Source organism: Nymphaea colorata, chromosome 11, assembly GCF_008831285.2.
Source record: "Nymphaea colorata isolate Beijing-Zhang1983 chromosome 11, ASM883128v2, whole genome shotgun sequence".
Classification (NCBI taxonomy): Eukaryota; Viridiplantae; Streptophyta; class Magnoliopsida; order Nymphaeales; family Nymphaeaceae; genus Nymphaea; species Nymphaea colorata.
The window spans coordinates 19601512-19609402 of record NC_045148.1 but is presented as its reverse complement, the minus strand read 5'-3'; positions in this window follow the sequence as shown (position 1 = coordinate 19609402).

Here is a 7891-nt window from a genome sequence, read left to right as displayed (position 1 = left end):
GATTAGGTGCATTGCACCTGGTCATTATCCAAATAAGACAAGATCTTGGCGCCATCCTTGGAGATTCTCAACGCACGATTAGGTAGATTCTTCCACGATCCTAGGAGGGAGCCTCATGTCAATCTTGGGGGAGGCCTCTTAGCCCTAGCTCGTGTGAGAAAAAGGACGACCACTCTTTGAGAACTCGAGGAGCCGTGGAGAGTAAGGAGGGAGACACCGCATTGGAGTTCGACTAAAATTCATCGCCGGAGCTCTCCACTTCACCGGAGAAGAAGGAAGTCACGCGTGTATTGGCGCTTCCAACACTTGTTTCCCCCTATCTACGACACTTCCTAGGGTTTATTCGACTATCCAGTGAAGTGCATCCATGAACCCTCTTTCATTTCTTTTATCATTTGGATCGTGATTACTTGTGTTCGTGTAGTTCATTTGGGAGTCTTGCCCGTGAGTTCGTGGGAGATAGTAGGGGTCGGAAACGAAGGAGTAGGAGCGTAACTTGAGGATTGCCTCAACGTCCGCCGGCGCACCGACGATTGCTTCTCCCTCTAATTACAAAAGACCGGGGTTAAATTAGTCTTACGGGTGAAGGCTTTCCTCATCTAGAAGTTGATTTCTCTTTCACTTCTATACTTTATACTTGCTGGTTTTGTTTCTCAAATCCTCATTCCAGCAAGGAAACGTGTGGCTCAACCTCTTCCCGTGGGAGATGGGAGCCCGAGAGAGAGAAGGAACCGCATCCGTTGGGCGAAATCGACGATAGCATCCCCCAATCGACATTCCGTTCACTCTGGGGGTTGATTGGGATTTCAGTGACGATACTCCCTCTCTCTCAATCGTTTATTCCTAGATAGAATCTTGATTGCTCTCTCGTTCTTGTGATTCTATCCAAGGGGAATTGCTGGCCGGGAGTAAAGGAAGCTGAATACCAAAGGGTAACTTGCTAGTTGCTGGACTTTTCCTTCGGTGAGCACGAGGAGTCCCCAAGCGAGGCCTTGGGAGGTAACATCGGATCACCCTATAGATCCAGGGAAAGGGGGCATTTGCTTTTCAAACCGCCTACGGCATTGACAACCGGCTGGAATCCCTCTAAGGCACTTTGCTAAGGACACGATTTTTGGGTTGTGGACCACCTAGGGATAAGGTTGTGGTTTGTTGCGACTAGGGATTGCATGACAGGGAGGTTTGAATGGTGTGATGAATGTTGAGTGAGGTGAGTGATATTTTGTATCGCTATGCTTTGTATTAAGCCTCACACCTATTCTAGAAATTTGTAGTAGGTTCAAGCCGGGGTTGGGGAAGCCATTCTTGTATTGTCTTGACCTATTTTTGAGCCGGGGTGACTGTCCGGCGGGAACCACTCATTGTAATTAAATTTTAAACCTATTGGCGACAACCTCCTCCTAGATCTTGGAGAGGGTCCTCGACGGTACATTGGCAATTTCGTGGCCGCATTTGGGCAGACCCTACCACCCCCTCACCCGCTCCCTCCCCCTTCCTTTCTGCCTCTCTGTCTCCCCCTCTGGTTCCCTCTCCCGCTCCCCTCTGGCTCCGTCTCCCCGTCTCCCGTCCCCCTCTTCTCCGCTCCCCCTCTCCCCTCTTCCCGTCTCTCTCCCCCTTCTCGCAAGCCAGCCCGGCCCGCCAAACGGGCCGGGTTGGACCTGACTTTTGAGGGTCAGGCCCGGTACCCGGCCTGGCCCGGCAATATTATTGGGCCGGGCCTGGGCCCGGGCTTAGGCCTGACGGGCCGATCCGGGCCGTGTTTTAGCAGGCCGGGCCGGCTCGGCCCGTCCCGATGCCCACCCTTACTAGCATCTTCTTGTAGCCCTGGACGGCCATCGAGGGTTTCAAACCTAAAAACCTTCCACCCGGTGGGCTATTGAGGGTTTTACGCCGTCGTAGATTCCAGACATAACCATCGACCTAATGGAAACCAAGAGAGAGAGAGAGACTCACTTAGGGCTGTGGAGTGGAGATAAGGAGAGGGAGAAGAGAAAAGGTATCAAATGAGATTTTCTAAAAGCTCGGTTCTGAAGAGCCGAGGATCTTAAATTAACTCTCTGGTAAGTGGGATTAGGAGCAATGAAATGCAACCTATATCTTCATTTCAAACCTTTGATAATCGAAAAGGGAATTTTTGTCCTCCTTGGTATGGCGACGCACCTAATGACGCTGCAATTTTCTGAACACAGCGTTCCCTCTAGATCAGGATGAACAGGGACGAAGTGCTAGCTAGGATGACATTGGCAAGGCAATCATAAAAGATGAATATTGCCTATTTGTTAAGTTTCAAATGTTGAGCCATTTTTCTATTCTGCTAAAAAATTGGTGTTATTGTAACTTTTTGATATACTGTTACGTTAAAGTGCACGACAACCTACTATCGGGACAATCAAAATAATCAAGGCCATTAAGTGCTTTAGTCATTAAAAATAAATGTACGTACGTACATAAATGTAATACCTGCCAAAATAAAGGAAAAAAAATGTAGAAATTTGATGACAATAAAATTTTATCAGCAAAGAATGCTAAAAGAAATAATCCTTGAAATCTTTATGCATGAGAACCATTTTAAACATGTGATTTAAATATTGTGCGTTCGTTGGCATAATTTAACTTGTGAAGTTCGTCTAGCGAAAGAATGATCATCACAAATGGCGGCCTAATAACATCACTACCTAGGAAATATTTTGAACATATTTTGGGTATGCAAGATGTTGAATGTAATATATACAAGTCAGTCAGGCTGTAGGCTGGGCTGACATTCATGAAGTGTTCTAAGCATTGGGCTGGCTAGACCCAACCGGGCCGGTTTGATAATAAAAAATATTTTTAATTATAAAATAATTTTTTAATTATAAAATATATATTATTAAATTAAAAAGTAATAAAATATATTTTTTTAAAATATTACTGGGCTGGATCTGCTGGGCCGGGGTGGAGAACCCAGACCAGGTTTTTTTTTTGCCCAGACCCAAGCCCGTCTGGGTCGGATATTGGATACCAGTGAGGCCCGGCCCGGTGCCCACTAGTTCTTATATATGGTGCACTGTTTTGGACAAATGATTGGTAGACAAATCATTGAATTGAGCAGTACGAGGCGTGCTCTTCCTCTCAAAGCACAACAAACCCAAACGACGCTAAGCCAGTCAAGCAAAGGCGTAGCAACCCGCTACCCGATGTGTACGGAATGATGGCGAAAATAATATAATATATAATAACAAAAAAAAAATCATGTAAAAAATAAAAAGGAAATCTAAGTACATTTTTTTCTCACGCCAAAAGGATTACACTGTTTTACTATTTGCTAGAAAATTTAATTAGCTGTTCTCAACAATTATACATCAAAGTTTGTGAAATATTTAACACCTTATAGATATTACAGATGAAGAAGATGAATACCTATTTCATGCAATGGTTCCAAGTTCGATAAATTTATTAAACTCTATGATTTCTATCCAACCTTTACTTACACCATTTCATTCAACATACAACCTTTAATAAATTCAACATTCGCCGATGTTATCTAATTCTACCATGCAATGAAGTGCAACTCTCTGGAACTGAGATGAGGAGCAATCAAATGCAACCTATATGTTCATTTCAAAAAGGGAATTTTTGTCCTCCTTCTTGGCATAGCCCCCGCACCTAATGACCTGCAATTTTCTGAACGCTGCGTTCCCTCTGGATCAGGATGAACTGGGACGGCGTGCTAGCTAGGCTGACATTGGCAAGGCAATGATAAATAAAAGAGGAAAAGTCAAGAAATAAAGGGGGATTCACCTTGCCTGAGGAAAAAGTATGAAGGACGTATTTAGTATTTTTTGCATGTCATTAATGCTGTTAATATACTTAAATTGAATCGGTCAACAAAAAAACAAAAATTGACTAATTGATTTAATCGAATGAGGCCTGTTCATGAATCAGATCAATGTTAAAATTGGTTGTTTATATTTTTAAAAATCAAAGAGCAGGAAAAGTAGAAAAAGGGAAAAAAATGAAAATATAAAAAAGTCAAAGGAAATACTAAATTGAAAATGTCGTGATCACCATGGTAATAATGGGATCCTTCACGTCTCTTTCGAATATATAGTAATTGCGCATTCTACATCCAAGCTCATATCACAACAGAAGTGGGAAAAGTTTGATCTATGCAAGTCACGAAATTAATTTGAATCCAGCGACATTATATGAAGGCTGCAAAATCCAATTGAACCCGTTTGTAATTGGATTCACCCCATGTCCACACACATTATGAGATCGAAAGTCTATGACATCTGTAACAGTAGGGATTAACCAAATACAAATTTATGAAACGGTAACAAGTTGTTGCTCTAAATGGCCACATACAAATTTATGAAACCGTAACAATTTGTTGCTCTAAATGGCCACAAACAAAGTGTTTGCATAATTAGGACGATCTTGGGTGTCATCTCATCATGGTCGTCATAATTCGATTAATGCCCATGCAAGTCGATCTTTATAGTCAGACCAAAGAAGTTAACAACATCTCCCAGCATTATAACTCCATAGGTTTCCTTCAAATTCGTATTAAAAGACGATAACTACAATCTCCGAAATGATGACGACGCAAATGATGCTTGGACATTTAGGAACTGAAAGTTGAGTGGACTAATGACGTTGGACGACGAGGCGGTTCCGGTGAGAAGCAACCATTAACAACCGGAGTCCGCCGAAGTGCTGTTGGCAACAACAAAAAAGAACAAAGAAATACACTGACAGATCACACATGAAAAAATCACACGACATACACTTGTAATACGATCAAACAAACAGATTATAACCCGACGGCATCGCGAGTAGATATGTAGTCGTCAAGGCAAAAGTGATGACGGTGATTATAGCCACAGATGTGTTGCGTGAGTGGTTCCGCTCGTCTGCAAGGAGAAATACCAGCAGTGACAGAGAGCGAGAGAGAGAGAGATCGCTGAAAAGAATAGAGAGAGAGAGAGAAAACTAGCCTGATGTAGTAGTGTTGGATGTTAGAGGTGCTGAATTGGGCGGAGGAGTTAATACTCTTGGCGGTCGGATACTTGATAGAGGTGGGCTTAAGCTTGAATTTGGTGGAGGCGGAGGAGGAGATGGGGTTGAAGTTGTGTGACCAATTCACAGCTGATGTAATTAGAGCAATCCGACGATGGAATATGGGACCTGGTGGTTTCCAAACACGTTTTGCAATCAGCAGGGCTGATATCCCCGGTGCACTGCACCAGCCCGTATATCGTTTGTAGGCCGTCGTGCGGGATGGATCCCTTAGCAAACATGAACGTTGAATGCCCTGTTGCCGCCCGGGAACTCAGATCTTGAAGCAGACTACCCAACGTCTCGTTGAAGGACTCGCTAGCGTGATCATTTTATAATTATTATACCCATTATATTTGACGTCGAGGAGACCAGACATCCAGGAGACCAAAGAAGTCTGTGTTGGAGTAGCGGACCTGCAGTTTTCATACCATATGATGGCATCCGTTTTGTTGGGGCAGTATGTGTTGACGACTTCTTGGGTTGAAGTATCGATGCAATCCTTGCAGGTTTGCTGATCAACGTCGCCCCTGCACTGCGCCATGGCATACACTGTATCCGGTCCTTCGCCCTGTGTGGCGTTGGAGAAACCAAGGGAATTGACATCCGCAATCAAGGCGGCAAAGGCGTGCTGCATGTTCGTTTGGAACTCGCTTCCGTCATCGTAACTGATATCTGCGTTGCAGTTGTTATCAACATAGTCATTAGTGCTCATTGCATGGTCGACCCAGAAGGAAAGGAGGAGGAAAAGGAGGAGGAGGGGGAATCCGATCTTCATCCTTAGCACCATTACAGAGTAACCCATCTCTAGTTCTCCTAGCTAGGGAGCCTTATAAACATGATTGGTGATGTGTAGGATACGCAGAGATAAATGTGTAAGGAGATATAGTTTCATTTCCGTTGGCATGTATTCTGAACCCTTGACCATTAAAGGGAATTCATTATGCAACTTGCATCAAAAAAGGTGAAGCTGTAAGCAAATCGAATCCGAAAATGTCCACATGTTATTATTCCCTTTCCCAATTTTTTTAACCACATTTTCAGGCTGCCTGATACTGCAGTCGAAATTTAAGGTCAAACGCCAACCCCTTCAATCGCAAAGAATTGCTTAGTTAGCACAAGTGATAAAGGGCTTTTCTCCTTCGAAGGTTTACGCTGTCAGAGTGGCAATTCCAGAAGTCATATTAGTTGAAAATTGTTTGCATAAAAGCTTCTAGATGCCACTCGACCGTCCATGATCTTCTTTCGTCCTATTAATTATGAACGAGACGTAGACATTAATGTCATCTCAAATTGACAGTCTCACAAGGTAAACTTATTACTTGCTGAAGTGAGTCGATATGTCAACAACAGGTCGCAGAAAGTTTATCATGGCAAATAGCGCAAATAATTAAATTAGAAATCGAACAACCTAAGGCAATAACATACAAGACAAGAATATTTAGAAGCATAAACTATTCTAGCATCACTCTGCATCCTAAACAAGTTTGGAAGGCGCTAACAAAATGGCAATAAATGGTGGTTGATTTAACAGAAATGTCAACTGATGAATCAAACTAAATTGATTGTTACGACAGAAGATGAAGTTGTCCACCTTATTTGCAGACAGACATTTCCTTTGTCTAACCAATGTCGTCGCCATTTTCAGCTTTTTTTTAATTTTAGGATACTTCAGAAACCTCAATAACCATAAAATTCCAACAACTGAAATTTGAAACAAGATAGCCCCGAAGCTAAAAAAGGAATTTAAAAAGAAAAGGAAAAAAATGAAAAATCGCATCTGAGCATCATCGAAATCCTATAGCTAGTCTCTGTGCATGCATCTAAATATTTAAAAGTTCCAATGTACATGATTTTTTCTGAATGGTACATCCCTTTACTCCAAATAGTCTACCATTTCCTATGTCATTCGTCTATTCTTTACTGTTTGGTGATCACAGTTGGATACGATAAGTTTATAAAAGTTTTCGTGCGCTTCTGACCACAAAAGCGTCTGCGTTTTCATCCTATCGCATTAATGTCTCCAGCCGATGTTTTAATGGAACTTATTCCATAACCTCCAATTGCTAAAGCCTTTATCATGAGGGTCCCCACCCTTCCTCACCAAGGTTTAGTGCATTGTGGGTGTGCGACTGACGAGTACTTTGGCTTTCCCTTTTAATCTGTGGTCTGCTTATAACAAGTCTAAAATTTTTATTAAACGGTAATAAGTGGCCTCGGTTGATGTATTGGTAGGGGAAGAAGCTGCCAAAATTAACTCAAACAGATTGTTATAGAGTACGTTCTTTATCATCGTTCTGGTGCTCAAACAGAGCACTGTAGTCCCATTTCATCAAAAATAGATGCAAACATGGAATGCAAAATTCATTGAAAAGAAAAAAAAAAGCTATCCGTGTTTTAAATTCGAGGTTTGGACGTTCTATGGTAGAGGATGTGTTGGGATAAAATGCGGATAAACACGAATCTACTAAAAAAGATTCAACAACGAAGTATAGCCCAAACCGATCATGCAAGAAGCAACAAACCAACGACCAAACAATCACAAATGCACGAGAAGATTTTTACGTGGAAAACCCCTCTAAATAATGAGGGTAAAAACCACCGGGTACTACGACCCAAAACTCAATCCACTATAATCAATGATATAAGTTGTCCCACGAGGGGCTACACAAAGCCAACCCTCCAACAATAATATCTCACCAAAGCTATATGAGAAAACAAGGGAAAAATATCACCGATTGAATGCCCAAAACGTAGATTGGGAGGAGATGCGTTTCGCCTCCTCGTTGGAATTGAATCTTGCTCAAGCCAAGCTCGCAACCTTCTCTTCCTCTTCTCCTTCTCTCCTCTC